Genomic DNA, 16636 nt, shown 5'->3' with positions numbered 1-16636 from the left:
CATGTGTGCCGAGCTATGCGTTTGCGCCTTCCTTGTAGCACTGTACATGTGCACATGGAGTGGATCCACACACTCATATGATGCAGGTGGCTGTCCTTGTGCTCGTGTACAGGTTGTAACATGGCCCTGCGTTTTGCCATGATGAAGAGGGGGGGTTCTGGCACTGGGCACCCTTGTCTACATGCACGCAGTCCACCTGCTGACGAGCAGACATTCCCACACACCAAAGGACTGATTTGCTCTCCCTGTGTCTCCCTCCCTCTGTGTCCCCCTCTCCCTCCCTCTGTGTGTCAGCCTCCTCCCTCTGTCCATCTTCCTGTGTCTCCCTCCCTCTCTGTCCCCCTCTCCCTCCCTCTCTGTCCCCCTCTCCCTCCCTCTGTGTCCCCCTCTCCCTCCCTCTGTGTGTCAGCCTCCTCCCTCTGTCCATCTTCCTGTGTCCCCCTCCCTCTCTGTCCCCCTCTCCCTCCCTCTCTGTCCCCCTCTCCCTCCCTCTGTGTCCCCCTCTCCCTCCCTCTGTGTCCCCCTCTCCCTCCCTCTGTGTCCCCCTCTCCCTCCCTCTGTGTGTCAGCCTCCTCCCTCTGTCCATCTTCCTGTGTCTCCCTCCCTCTGTGTCCCCCTCTCCCTCCCTCTGTGTGTCAGCCTCCTCCCTCTGTCCATCTTCCTGTGTCTCCCTCCCTCTCTGTCCCCCTCTCCCTCCCTCTCTGTCCCCCTCTCCCTCCCTCTCTGTCCCCCTCTCCCTCCCTCTGTGTCCCCCTCTCCCTCCCTCTGTGTCCCCCTCTCCCTCCCTCTGTGTGTCAGCCTCCTCCCTCTGTCCATCTTCCTGTGTCTCCCTCCCTCTGTGTCCCCCTCTCCCTCCCTCTGTGTGTCAGCCTCCTCCCTCTGTCCATCTTCCTGTGTCTCCCTCCCTCTCTGTCCCCCTCTCCCTCCCTCTCTGTCCCCCTCTCCCTCCCTCTCTGTCCCCCTCTCCCTCCCTCTGTGTGTCAGCCTCCTCCCTCTGTCCATCTTCCTGTGTCCCCCTCCCTCTCTGTCCCCCTCTCCCTCCCTCTCTGTCCCCCTCTCCCTCCCTCTGTGTGTCAGCCTCCTCCCTCTGTCCATCTTCCTGTGTCTCCCTCCCTCTCTGTCCCCCACTCCCTCCCTCTGTGTCCCCCTCTCCCTCCCTCTGTGTCCCCCTCTCCCTCCCTCTGTGTGTCAGCCTCCTCCCTCTGTCCATCTTCCTGTGTCTCCCTCCCTCTGTGTCCCCCTCTCCCTCCCTCTGTGTGTCAGCCTCCTCCCTCTGTCCATCTTCCTGTGTCTCCCTCCCTCTCTGTCCCCCTCTCCCTCCCTCTCTGTCCCCCTCTCCCTCCCTCTCTGTCCCCCTCTCCCTCCCTCTGTGTGTCAGCCTCCTCCCTCTGTCCATCTTCCTGTGTCCCCCTCCCTCTCTGTCCCCCTCTCCCTCCCTCTCTGTCCCCCTCTCCCTCCCTCTGTGTGTCAGCCTCCTCCCTCTGTCCATCTTCCTGTGTCTCCCTCCCTCTCAGTCCCCCTCTCCCTCCCTCTGTGTCCCCCTCTCCCTCCCTCCGTGTGTCACCCTCTGTCACCTTGGCCCAGCTTCCTGGGCACACACTGTTAGCAGATCTTTGAGTGGCCCTTGGCCTGTTGATGTGAGTTTGTTTCTGATCTCCAGGCACCCATTTTGTCTGCTGTGTGTCTGTGCGCTGCTGCTGTGGTGGTGTGTGCTGCCACTCTTTCACACTGTTGGCTGTTCATTAGCTGCTGGCATGTGCAAAACAGTGCCTTCACCCCCATGTGTTGATGCAAGGCATCCGCCATTTGCTGGCAAGTCATTCCTGTGTTGGGACACAGTGTTTGTCTGGCTGTGACCTAGGCCATATGGGCAGAGGGCATTGTTGTCTGCTTTGGAGTCGCACTATGTGATTCTTGGTGCCCACACTCCCGCCATCCGGGTTACCGTGTCATGTGTTGTTGTCTTCTGTGGCCTGTGACTTGACATTGTCCAGCTGGGTGCATGGGGCATGGTGGCAGCAGTGGCATGTGCCTGCTCATGGAGTGTGGTTGAGTAATGCGATGGCTTGTGGTGTTTGCGTGCCTGTTATTAATTTTGGTTGTGGTTGCAGTTCCCCCCATGTGAGGTGCGTTGTTTGTGTACTCACCCGGGTCTCGGAGTCCTTCTACTCCTTCAACTGCCTCCACCGGCAGTATGGCCATCACCCTCTCCTCCCAGGGATGGTACTGTACGGGTCTGCGGGAGGGCCCTCCTCCGGTGGCGTTGGCCTGGTCGTGTTCCTCCTGTCTCTTGGCTCTGACCCTCCTCCGCAGATCGTACCACCTGTTCTGGCAATCCTGCTTGGTCCTCCTGGTGTCCGCAACAGCATTCACAGCATCGACGATGGTCTGCCACATGGCTGTTTTGGCTGCCTGGCTGGTGCTTCTGACCAATGTTCCAAAGATCTGTGGCTCGACTCTGAGGATTTGATCAACAAGGACCTCCAACTCTCGGTGACTGAACTTTGGATTCTTGGTAGTGGGCATGGTGAGGGGTGTGGGTGGGGATGGTGTGGGTGTGGGGGGTGTGTGGATGTTGGGGGGGGGGTGTGGATGGTTGTGTGTGTGTGTGAATGTGATGAGAGGGTGTTTGTGTGGGTGGTCGTGTGAAGGTGTGCAAGTGTAAGATGTGGTGTCGCTTGTAGTCTGGTTCTGTGGTGTCTGGCAGCAGTGGGTCTGTTGCAAAGGCTCATGGTTTGTGTGTGTGGGCCCTTTTTATTGGTCCATGGGTGGGTGTGGCAGTGTTTGAATTTTGGGTGGGTGTGTTATAAGGAGTGGTGGTGTATTGGGCCTCTGTTTGTTTTTGACAGTTGCAGGTCAGTGATTGTGTTATGTTAGTGGTTGTTGGCCATGTTTAGTGGCTGTGTGCCTTTCGAATGGTGTATTGTTGAGTTGTTTTGTTTTGTCCTTGTTGTGTACGTGCGTTTTGAGCGTGTGTACGGTGTGTACATGGGCCATTTGGTTGTACGATTTGGTCCTTGTGTGTGGCTTTGTACGACTCGTACATGCGGTTGTGATGTTGGGGCATGGGGTGCGCTCCGTACTTAGGAGGTTGTGTTGGGGGTGCGCCAGGAACGTACTGGGGTGGGGGTACGACTGGAACGTACTGGGGTGTACATAGACGGTGGTACGACACGTACAGGGGTGGGGGGGTGTACATAGACGGTGGTACGACACGTACAGGGGTGGGGGGTGTACATTGACGGTGGTACGACACGTACAGGGGTGGGGGGGTGTACATTGACGGTGGTACGACACGTACAGGGGTGGGGGGGTGTACATTGACGGTGGTACGACACGTACAGGGGTGGGGGGGTGTACATTGACGGTGGTACGACACGTACTGGGGTGGGGGGGTGTACATTGACGGTGGTACGACACGTACTGGGGTGGGGGTACGACTGGAACGTACTGGGGTGTACATAGACGGTGGTACGACACGTACAGGGGTGGGGGGGTGTACATTGACGGTGGTACGACACGTACAGGGGTGGGGGTACGACTGGAACGTACTGGGGTGTACATAGACGGTGGTACGACACGTACAGGGGTGGGGGGGTGTACATTGACGGTGGTACGACACGTACAGGGGTGGGGGGGTGTACATTGACGGTGGTACGACACGTACAGGGGTGGGGGGGTGTACATTGACGGTGGTACGACACGTACTGGGGTGGGGGTACGACTGGAACGTACTGGGGTGTACATAGACGGTGGTACGACACGTACAGGGGTGGGGGGGTGTACATTGACGGTGGTACGACACGTACAGGGGTGGGGGGGTGTACATTGACGGTGGTACGACACGTACAGGGGTGGGGGGGTGTACATTGACGGTGGTACGACACGTACAGGGGTGGGGGGGTGTACAATGACGGTGGTACGACACGTACTGGGGTGGGGGTACGACTGGAACGTACTGGGGTGTACATAGACGGTGGTACGACACGTACAGGGGTGGGGGGGTGTACATTGACGGTGGTACGACACGTACAGGGGTGGGGGGGTGTACATTGACGGTGGTACGACACGTACTGGGGTGGGGGGGTGTACATTGACGGTGGTACGACACGTACTGGGGTGGGGGTACGACTGGAACGTACTGGGGTGTACATAGACGGTGGTACGACACGTACAGGGGTGGGGGGGTGTACATTGACGGTGGTACGACACGTACAGGGGTGGGGGTACGACTGGAACGTACTGGGGTGTACATAGACGGTGGTACGACACGTACAGGGGTGGGGGGGTGTACATTGACGGTGGTACGACACGTACAGGGGTGGGGGGGTGTACATTGACGGTGGTACGACACGTACTGGGGTGGGGGTACGACTGGAGCGTACTGGGGTGTACATAGACGGTGGTACGACACGTACAGGGGTGGGGGGGTGTACATTGACGGTGGTACGACACGTACAGGGGTGGGGGGGTGTACATTGACGGTGGTACGACACGTACTGGGGTGGGGGTACGACTGGAACGTACTGGGGTGTAGGTAGACGGGGCTGTGACACGTACTGGGGTGGGGGTGTGGCTCGAACGTACTGGGGTGTAGGTACACGGGGGTACGACACGTACTGGGGTGGGGGTGTGGCTCGAACGTACTGGGGTGTAGGTACACGGGGGGTACGACACGTACTGGGGTGGGGGTGCGACTGGAACGTACTGGGGTGTACATAGACGGTGGTACGACACGTACAGGGGTGGGGGGGTTTACATTGACGGTGGTACGACACGTACTGGGGTGGGGGTACGACTGGAACGTACTGGGGTGTACATAGACGGGTGGGGGTATACATATACGGGGGGTACGTGTCGGACGTACGGGGGCTGGGGGGAGTGTTGGGCGCGTATGCGGGCACATGTCTCCATGGTTGCTATTGGTGTTCGGTGCGGACGGTGTTTTTTCCATACGGTTGTAGGCTCGGACGCACGGGATGGATCGTGATTCCTCGGTCGGACTTGGATTTTTACGTTTGTAAGGTAAATCGTCCGAGGACGTGTCGGACACATTTTCCGACCCGAGGACGTGTGGGGAATGATTCCCGGTGCGGGTCGTATGGACTTTTTACCATGCGAATCGTGATTGCCAGTTCGTACGGCACTTGTACGATTCGTACGGTAAAAAGACCCGATACGAGTCGCACGGGGGAATTTTTTACCGGATCGTGATCGGCACCTAAGTGTAGGATCCTATATTACTGATGTCTGAAAATTGGGCACAATAAATGATGACACCATAACATGATCAATGAATGAATTAAAGTTCCTTCCCATATAAGTGGGAATAGGTTGACCATCTGCATCCTTACCAGGTTGCAGTAACTCTAAATCTGCCATGAGATTGTTAATTGCGTCACCATATGCATTGTGGGGAAAATGTGGAATATAATTATCACTATTGTCTAGCACTCCACAAGCCCTAGAAAGTGACAGGGGACAAATGGTAAGATTAAAATCACCTAACCAGATGAAGTTAAAAAAACATTTTGCTTCGGTAACAAGCTTCATGAGTGCCCTTTCTAGTTCCTCAATAACTAGATGTCGGGTATTATTAAAAATGTTATTGTAAAAATTTATTAACACCACCTCGTGACCATCCTTTTCTCTAACCCACAGAATTTGTGAGTGTGTTCCTACAGTTATATGTTCAACAACTGTAAGTGATAAATCCACGGACAACAAAAAAAGCAAACCGCCCTTTGCTCTACCATGTCTCGATTCTATGGCTTCCAAGCTGTAACAGGCAAATCCATCAACAATAGGTTTACTAGTACACCACGTTTCCTGCAAACAGAGGATATCGTACGTCCCAACCAGGTCCATCCAACCCTGATTGTTTTCCTTTGAAGCCCATCTTGCTATATTCCAACTCACCATGGTTGTCCCCTTCTTAATACAACTTTCAGAGATACAGGTCTGGTTATCGTATACCATATCTACAATCCGATCCGGCCTGTCTTCGACTGGACCTGCGTCGGTATACCCGGCCCAGGTGTCAGTCGAATTGGCTGCATCCCTCTCAACATCAGGCACATGCTTCGGCCAGATGCTGGTTAGATCATTCGTAGCCCCATTTGTAGCAGGCATGGTATCAATGTTACCCCGTTGTGGTATCATGGTGAACATGGCCCCATGTACGTTCGCATTAAACCCACCAACCTTTGTCTGTCAATCATTCAGGTCCAAAGAGCTAAAAGCTTGAAATCTATTATATATTGGAACCTCAAAGGTTGGAAAAGGAATGGGGAAAAGGGGTCTACCTCTATTGATAGCTTGAGATGCTTTATTCAAGAGGTTATAAAAGTAACCCAGTGGGTGTACATGCACCTTGTCTTCATCAGGGGTTAGGGAGGCAGCTCTAAGTAAAACGGTAGCAACATGTTGTGGAATCATATACATCATGCAGCATCATATCTACAGTAGCACTCAATACACAGCATTTGCCAGAAACATAGGGGCATTTCTTTATAAGAGCCCTGCATCACTTTTGCACCATGTAAATTGGGGATCACTGACATAATATCGACTACAAAAATATAGACTTACAAAAATATCGATGCCAAAATATAGAATGCCAAAATATCGAAGTCCTATCTCCAAACAGGAAATTACAAAAATATCGAATCCAAAATATCGTTGTGAATAATATAGTTAGTCAAAATATCGAATTTTTTTAATGTTTTAAAAGTAATGTTAAATTAATGAAATAATACATATAATTAACTGACACATACTTAAAAATACTTAAATAACAGTAAACTTAATGAATAATTAAAGTAAGTAAAAAAAAAAAATTAATACATATATCTTAACGTGATATTAATTAAAAATATTCAATATTTTCTGTGTAGGATAGCGGGCGCGTAAAATTTACTATTACCACTCCAGTAAGTGCAATAGTAGGGAAAGCGTTGGAAAGCGGGAGGGTAAAAATTACTATTCCCACTCCAGAGAATGGAACAGTAGGGAAAGTGTTGGATAACGGGAGGGTAAAAATTACTATTCCCACTCCAGAGAGTGCAAAAATAGGGAAAACATTGGATAGCGTAGGGGTAAAAATTACTATTCCCACTCCAGAGAGTGCAACAGTAGGGAAAGCGTTGGATAGCGGGAGGGTAACATTTACTATTCCCACTCCAGTGAGTGCAACAGTAGGGAAAGCGTTGGATAGCGTAGGGGTAAAAATTACTATTCCCACTCCAGAGAGTGCAACAGTAGGGAAAACGTTGGATAGCGGGAGGGTAACATTTACTATTCCCACTCCAGTGAGTGCAACAGTAGGGAAAGCGTTGGATAGCGTAGGGGTAAAAATTACTATTCCAACTCCAGAGAGTGCAACAGTAGGGAAAGCGTTGGATAGCGGGAGGGTAAAAATTACTATTCCCACTCCAGAGAGTGCAACAGTAGGGAAAGCGTTGGATAGCTGGAGGGTAACATTTACTATTCCCACTCCAGTGAGTGCAACAGTAGGGAAAGCGTTGGATAGCGTAGGGGTAAAAATTACTATTCCCACTCCAGAGAGTGCAACAGTAGGGAAAGCGTTGGATAGCGGGAGGGTAACATTTACTATTCCCACTCCAGTGAGTGCAACAGTAGGGAAAGCGTTGGATAGCGTAGGGGTAAAAATTACTATTCCCACTCCAGAGAGTGCAACAGTAGGGAAAGCGTTGGATAGCGGGAGTGTCAAATTTACTATTCCCACTCCAGTGACTGCAACAGTAGGGAAAGCGTTGGATAGCGGTAGGGTAAAAATTACTATTCCCACTCCAGAGGGTGCAACAGTAGGGAAAGCATTGGATAGCGTAGGGGTAAAAATTACTATTCCCACTCCAGAGAGTGCAACAGTAGGGAAAGCGTTGGATAGGGGGAGGGTCAAATTTACTATTCCCACTCCAGTGACTGCAACAGTAGGGAAAGCGTTGGATAGCGGTAGGGTAAAAATTACTATTCCCACTCCAGAGAGTGCAACAGTAGGGAAAGCGTTGGATAGCGTTGGGGTAAAAATTACTATTCCCACTCCAGAGAGTGCAACAGTAGGGAAAGGGTTGGATAGCGGGAGGGTCAAATTTACTATTCCCACTCCAGTGACTGCAACACTAGAGAAAGCGTTGGATAGCGGTAGGGTAAAAATTACTATTCCCACTCCAGAGAATGCAACAGTAGGGAAAGTGTTGGATAGCGGGAGGGTAAAAATTACTATTCACACTCCAGAGAGTGCAATAATAGGGAAAGCATTGGATAGCGTAGGGGTAAAAATTACTATTCCCACTTAAGTAAGTGCAATAGTAGAGAAAATAATAAATGTATTTTTATTTTTAAATTAATTAATTATTAATACAAAAACAAGTATTACAATTAATTACCAATCACTCAAGAATTGATTATTTATAAATACCAATACATTTTTGTTTAATTAATTAACAATTAATAATTAATTAACAAACAATTGTTTTTTAATAATAAACATTAATAAATGCAAATAATACCAATTAATAATTAATTTATAATATATTAATTAAGGATATACACAAATTATTTAAATAATTATTTTTTTCCAATTATATTACTTCCCACCATAATCCCGTATAAACACAATACCCGCTACAAATATTAATTGAATACAATTAACATAATTATCAATTTACCTATTAATACTAATTAATTACCAATTAATACTAATTATTTACCAATTAATAATTAATCAACAACCAATTAATTTGCAATACCAATTAATAATTAACTAATAACAATTAAATTACTTCCCACCCTATTCCCCTATAAACCCACAACCCGCTACAGAAGTAAAATGCAAAATTAAATTAAAGATATATTAATTAACAGTATACACAAATAAATTAAATAATTATTTATTTACAATTATATTACTTGCCACCATATTCCCCTATAAACACACTGCCCGCTACAAATATTAAATGAATACAATTAACATAATTATCAATTAAACAATTAATACAAATTAATTACCAATTAATACTAATTATTTACCAATTAATAATTAATCAACAACCAATTAATTTGCAATACCAATTAATAATTAACTAATAACAATTAAATTACTTCCCACCCTATTCCCCTATAAACCCACTACCCGCTACAGAAGTAAAACGCAAAATTAAATTAAAAATAATTGATAATTCCTATAAATTATTATTTAATAATCTATAATTAAATTACTTCCCACCCTATTCCCCTATAAACCCACAACCCGCTACAGAAGTAAAACGCAAAATTAAATTAAAAATAATTAATAATTCCTATAAATTATTATTGAATGTACTATAATTAAATTACTTCCCACCCTACTCCCCTATAAACCCACAACCCGCTACGGAATTAAATTACAAAAAAATCAAAATACATAAAATTCAATAATTTAAAAATATTCTAACATACATTCCAATATTAATACATACTTTTAACACATATACTAACACTTAAAACACTATAAAATATTCGATATTTTTAACAACTATATTATGACTGTCGATATTACTTACTTCTATATTATTGCAATCGATATTTCTTACCTGTTTTTCGATATTCTTCACCACTATATTTTTGCAAGTCGATATTCTGTCCATTCGATATTAAAAACTCGATATTCTGGCTACTCGATATTTTTTTTTCGATATTATGTCTAGTTACCGTAAATGGGGACATGCTTGGCGCAGGGCTCTCGATCTGATTCATGAATCCACGCAAAGCCACCCTGCTTTGCTTCGAGTGGCCTCATAAATCATGAGTAAGGCAATAAAGCGTAAATCGCTGCGTTGCCTTACTCTACGCCAGGGAGGCGTTTCATAGGGGTTGCAGTAAGTTTTTGCCATGAAAACTCATGGAATTTGACACTGCCCCAGATTTACAAAATCATGTATGTGTGCTGCAAGAGGAAAACGCCTCATGGGGTTGTTTTCGCGCAGGAAGGTATCCCTTCTTGCACAAAACTATTCTGCAGACAATGGAGGCAGCCTTGCACCATTGTGTAAGGGTGCCTACATTGGTGCTAGGCTTTCAAAATGGCACCAGCGCAGGAAGAAAGGACAGGAATGCACCGTATTTCATAAATACGGTGCATTCCCCCCCTTTCCCTTTGGCATAGGGCAGCACAGCAGGGTGCCTTGCTGGCTTGCTGCTCTGCCCCAAGCCCAAATCCCATAAATGAGCCCCCTAGTGTCTCAAAAAAGAAAAGGGTTCTTCATCTTCAATAGTGCAACCATCTATTAGTAGTTCACAGACAACCTCTATTTAGGAAAAATATTGGAAGTTCCCTAAGGAACACATTACAAGCTATGTGGTGTACTGGATACGCAAGTCGTCAAAAGTAAGTTTTGCTGAATCCTTGTCACAATTCCTTCCCTTACTGAGGTAGAACTCTTCATTAAATAACGCATGCCTTTGTGGGGTTTCAATTTGTAATTCTCACTGTCATCGTCCCTCTTCTCTTCCTTGCATCCTGTGACTGTGGAGACACCTTGTCCTACAATTGTTATAAGAGCTGTCATTGAAGCACACCCACCAAACACTCAGACATCAGGAAGACAACATGCTTGTCATTCTTGGAAAGTGATTGCCAAATCCCCGTAGTTCACCATCCAGAGGTTCTCTACTCACTCATTTCTTCAGTGTTCATCAAACAGGGAGTCTGAGTCGATATTGGTCATGGGTACATTTGTAACTCTGACATCTCCGCCTTGACTCTTTTTAAATTGTTGTGTTTTTCTGCCAATGATTTACCTAACTCCTTTTTTTTTGTGCTGACCTAATTTTTGTTGGCCTTTGAACTCCGTGCACTTTACCACTGCCGACCAGTGCTAAAGTGCATGTAGTAACTCCCTAAAACATGGTAACATTAGCTTACCCTCAATTTGCACGTGTAATTTACTTGTAAGTCCTTAGTAAATTTGCACTACCTGTGCTCAGGACATGTAAATTAAATGCTACTAGTGCAGATATCTTCAAAAGTTTTGATGCCGAGACCCCCCGTCAAAACATTTCAGGCATAAGGACCCCCTTCTGACAAAGGTTTTAGAACCTGGTACTCATCATCATCGACAACCAGAAGCGCCCCCAATTCCTAAGGTAATTCATTTTACAGTGATGAAAAAATATTAATCAGTGTTTAGCAAACCAAAGTTTTGTTGGTGATTGTGGTTCGGTGGCAGGGGCTTACTACACAGTTCAAATACAAAATCTCCAAGAAGAATTGCCCAAAAATGCACAAATGGAACTGTACTTTATTTTACACAAATAAACAAAACATAATTTAACAAAACTCATTTGGATGATAACACCTTTCTGAACTACTGTGATCAGTGTGACTGTTTTTTTTCCAGACAGACGATCAATTTGTGGATGTACTCTAGCTACTGCCCTTCTCAGGTTGTGCTTCACTTCAAGTCTTGAACGGTACTTCGTCTTTAATAGTGCCAATGCTGAGAACCCAATCTCACATAAATAGGATGAGCTAAAGGCAGAAGTATCTTGACAGCAATTTTCGACAAACCGAAATGGTGTGCAGACATTTTCAGCCAAAATTCACCCAATGAGATTTTGCAGAATTGCAGCTGGAGAACGCAGTCACGCTGAAGGTCAATTATGTCTTCCTGAAAGTGCACTGGGAGATAAGTACCTGCATCCACTAGAAACGGTTGAAAGACCCAGCCATTGACATGATCAATGTCCTCAGGAGAGTACTTTTCTAAATTGTCCCTAAGAGAAGTCAATTGATTTCTTATGATCTCAGTAGCACTTTTAAGTTCATATCCTGTGTTCTCAAGAGCTTCTGATAAACATGGGAATGCCTCAAGCAGGCCACCTTGAATTAGTAGTCTTCTCCACAATTCCAGCTTCTTCTTGAAGGCAGACTTTTTTATACATGGTGAAAGACATACTTTCAGCTCATTGCAAAGACAAATTCAAGGAATTACACAACTGCTCTGCTTTGTATGGGTCCAGTTCCGGAAGTAATTGTCGTACTTCATTTCTCAATTCAAAAATGTGATTCAGCACTTTCCCTCTGGATAACCATTAGACTTCTGTATGAAAAAGCAAACCATCATGTTAAGCTCCCATTTCTGCACATAAAATTGCAAACAGATGAGCTCTAGTGGGATGGGCTTTATGAAATTAATAATTTTCACAGCAGATTCAACAGATCCCAAAGTTCTGCAAAAACTATTGGACTCAACAGGAATTGAGGCAACAATGACCGCACTTATCCAATAATGGGGATGGTCAAAAACTAGTTTTGGTGCAAAGAACCAGAAGTTCTCTATCCATGTTTTGGACTGCCAGGGCTTCCCTGTGTATCATACAGTGGGTCCATAGAATATGTGGAGGCACTTTCAATACTTTAGCTTTTAAGCCTGCCGTAGCACCACACGTGGAAGCAGCACCATCTGTACAGATCCCAACAAACCTGTCCAAATTTAAGCCATTGGAGAACAGAAAATAATTGATAATATCATACAGGGCAGATGCTGTTGCCTGTCCCTTGACTAGTTTCCAGAATAAATAATCTTCCAATATCAAAGTTTTGTGGCAGTATCGTACATAAGCAATTAAATGAGCTTCCATAGATAAGTCAGTCGCTTCATCCAATTGCAAAGCTAACAAACTCAATTTCAAGGGTGCTATGAATTGTCTATTGATATTCTTTGACATGTCAGAGATGTGGCGGTAAACTGTTGTGTCTGAGAGTGGTATCATTTTAAACTTATCTGCCACTTTTTCACCAAGCATTGTCCTGGCCATGTCGAGAATTTCTGGAAGAATCACTTTTTCTCCATCTATGAAATGCTTTTGGTTTTTGACAATGTGGTATGCCACTTGGTAAGATGCTTTCAATGCATTTCTAGAATGGAGGCCACATTTTGCACACTGTTGTTTTGATAGATGATGTCTTTCAGCTTTCTGGCAAAAATATCTATTCTTTTTTGCCAGTGAGTTATGTTTAGTTTCCAAGTGGTGCTTTAATTTGTTTGGTTTCAGCCTTTCATTAGCCAAGGTCATGCCACAAACCACACACTGAGGCCAAATGTCACCAGTTATATTGATGCTGGTGAATCCAAAGTCCAAGTAGGAGGCAACATACTTCCTAATTATTGCAGTTTTGTTCTTACCATTTGTTTTGGCCTCTTGTTTGAGCGCCCTACCATTTGTTGGCATCAGGAAATGATCCATGTCAAATTTGTGTTTGATCTATGATACAAAATTCCAAAGTTCAATATTATTAGACATCACAGACTTGCTGCTGCATGGGATATAGCTGTCTTTTTTTTTAACTCTCTGCAATTCTCAAAATGCCTTAAAAATATCTTCGCAACTGGGATACATAAACCACTAATAACACATTATGTCCATTCTACATGCTTAAAACAGAAATTGCAGCTGGTCCTGGCTTCCTTATTCTAGCAGATCATGTGAGCCATTACCAAGGTTTCCCAATAAGTAACATGGTTGGATGACATGCTTAGTATCCCCTTCCTACTTGCTAATGAGATCAAAAATCTTTGCATTGCTAACTTTCGTTTCATCTTTTTTAGGTCAGTAAACTGAATACTATGAAATTGAGTAAAAGTAATCTTGGTTAATTTTATCACTTAACATAGCACACTCATAAAGATTTGTGCCCCTAGACAAGCTGAGATCAGGACAGGGAGGCAGGGAATTCCAAATTCCGTTGGGGGTGAAAACCTCCAGAACCTTCTCCTACTTCAAAGCTGGCACCAAGTATAAATATTGGACTCTCAGAGCTGACTCTTCAGTACTTCTCTGGACCTGTGGAAGACTCAGAAGGACTGCTGTGCTGCTCCATAAGAAGGACTTCTACTTTGCTGCTTGAATGAGAAGGACTGGACCCGCATCTTGAACCCAAGACCACCACAGTGACTACAAGGGCTAGTTGGCTGGCCTTTTAATCAGAGCCTCAGGGACAGAAAAGGCTCCGTCCACCTTGAACCCAGTACCTGCACTCTGTCTGCTGTGAGTCTTGCCTCTCAAGTGGTGCCCCTCCCAGTCCTCGACGAGAAGGTACGCTGCCAGCCTAACTGTGTCTCTTGTGCAGAACTAATGCAGCGCAATGCATCTCCTCACAGCTCTGCATCGGAACTGCTTCTGTGTGGCGCATCTTCAATGCAGAACTTTGCATCGCAGCCCACAGTTTCTTGGAACTGCTGCTGCGTGATGCATCTCCAAAATACCTCGTCGGTGGCAACCTCAACGATGACGAAGGACATTGCATCACAAGCCCTTTCTATAGCTTCATCTGAATCGCTGATGCGTAATGCTTCTCCAACACAGGACCTCACTGATCTGCACTTAACCCCTCGGAACCACCACTGCGCGAAGCATCCTCGATGTAGGATCTTGCCATGCTCTGCAATCAGAGTTCAAGTAGCTTTGTTCAGCAGGTCTTACTTGGTCCCTGCATCTGGCATACGCTCCTTCATGGTCAGCCTGAACTTGTTACTTTGTCCCGGTCTGGTGCAACCAGATAACCACATTTGGCACTTTGTGCTTCTAAGCCCTGTTTTCACTCAATTCTTTCAAATTGTATTTCTCCGGTTCTACTAATTGGAATGTTGTTGTCTTGGGCTCAAATTGTTTATTACATTGTGTTAGAAATTGGGTTACAGGTTGAGTGAGGTGAAACCCTATTTAAGCAGCAATCCCAAAATTAAGCCCAAAATTAGCATGCTTGTAGGAAATCGTCCTTTCTAGGGTGCTTTCCCTCAACATGTTGCTTTTCTACTTCCCTGTTTTCCACTGGTCGGGATGCTAGCACCTTAGGACTTTTTGCGCATTTGGCACTGCCATTCAGTGCCAAAGCTCTGTGCTCGTCATATACATACTGGTGATTGGTGTATACATAATTGGATAATTCAAGTTAACTGTAAGTCAAGGGGTACGACATATACCAAGGGCTTATATCGTGAATGCTCCTCTGTGGACCTGTAGCACTGGTTGTGCCATCCATGGAGGCAGATCACCAATAGTGCCACAGGCTTGCCCTGGTGGGGCATGTGTGCACAGGTTACTGTCACTCAGCTTGGCATTTAAAAAGCTGCGTGCGAAGATTCTGCATGTCTCTTGCTATGTCAGAGTTCTCCCTGGTGAAAGGGTGCGGTGTTGGGAATTGGTTGGACATATGTGCATGTGCATTACATGCAAGGATCATGAATGGCACTGGATGGTGTGTTCGGTTCAAGGGGGCCTGCTCCTCGAATTGGATTAGCATGTGGGAATGTAGGGGAAGAGTATTGAGCAGTATTTCCTATGGGTAGAATAATAGCAGTTTAGTGTTTGATATCGATGAGCTCATACTGGCGAATCCTCTCCGGTAGTGCGAGTGGATCCAGAATTACGTGTGTGGAAATTTCACTTTGGGAAAGTGGGCATTTCGATGCTCAGCTTTCTGTGCCTGTGGGCCTGTCTCCAATTCACATCTGTGCACTGGGGGGCAACTATGTCTGTGCATTCCTGATAGACGGCCCTAAATTAGGGGCTCAAGGGAAAATGCAAACCTCTCACTCTGAGGGGCCTTTCTGGGATGGTTATGTGGGGTTGGAATTGGCACTTGCATTCCAAGGGGCAGAGTCTTTGCCGCACTAAAGATAGTGATTAAACCTCTTGGGTTAGGATGGCAGACAGGACAACATTTTGAGCGGGCCTGTGCATTTCAAAGGTGGACTTTTGAACTGATTGTATCTTCAAAGGTCATTAGGGGTATAACTACTGCGGCTCTCTCCTTCAAAAGTAAAGACGCATTTGGATTTGGATCCATACCACGCTTGTTTGATGCTGGTACATTGAAACGAGGAAACATTAGGACAGGAGGGACTGCAACTGGTTTATCCACAGACTTGTGGTGACCTAGAAATTGTCGTGCTCCAGGAAGGGGACTATCACTTAGTGGATTTTGCCTGGATGTTGCTGGCGTGCAGCTAAGTGCCAACTGTCGTGGCCTGGGTCCCTAAGTACTCTCGAAGGACTGGCTGGATGGCCTTCTGTCCACAAGATTCCAGGGACACAAAGGATTTCCCCATTTGCATGAGATTGTAAGGCCCATGCAGAGAGCAGCAAAAATAGGTGGAAGTGATCTTCGTTTGGGACAAGGACCATTCTGACGTACTCGATCATCACACTGTGCAGAGGAGTTTGCACTTAAAGATCAGCAGCCACATGACGTGCTGGGACATGAGGAGTTTGAGGAGTGTTGGGAAAGCTTGCAGAGTCCGAGAGACCCATGCTTGAAACCAGGGGAGCTGTGCTAGCTTGCAAACTGGAGCATGTGGTGTCTGAGGGGTTTTAGGGGACCTGAGCTGGGGATGAGACTGTCTTGGACCACCAGAGTGGGAGGAGGACAGTGGCTGACATCGCAGCATCCCTCCGAGGTCACTGGGTCCCTCTCCTGGACCCACGCCACAAGGTACTTTATTGTGGAGAACGTCGTGACAGAGGTTTCATTGTGACTTGTGGGCACTTACAGCTGGCTGTCAGGAGCTACGGCAGCTTGCACCTTCGCCTGAGGGAAAACATTTCTTCAGACTTGGAAGCGTGCCATTTTCCT

This window comes from Triturus cristatus, chromosome 3_1 (assembly GCF_964204655.1).
Source record: "Triturus cristatus chromosome 3_1, aTriCri1.1, whole genome shotgun sequence".
Lineage (NCBI taxonomy): Eukaryota > Metazoa > Chordata > Amphibia > Caudata > Salamandridae > Triturus > Triturus cristatus.
The sequence above is the reverse complement of the archived record's forward strand: the minus strand, read 5'-3'. Positions refer to the sequence as shown.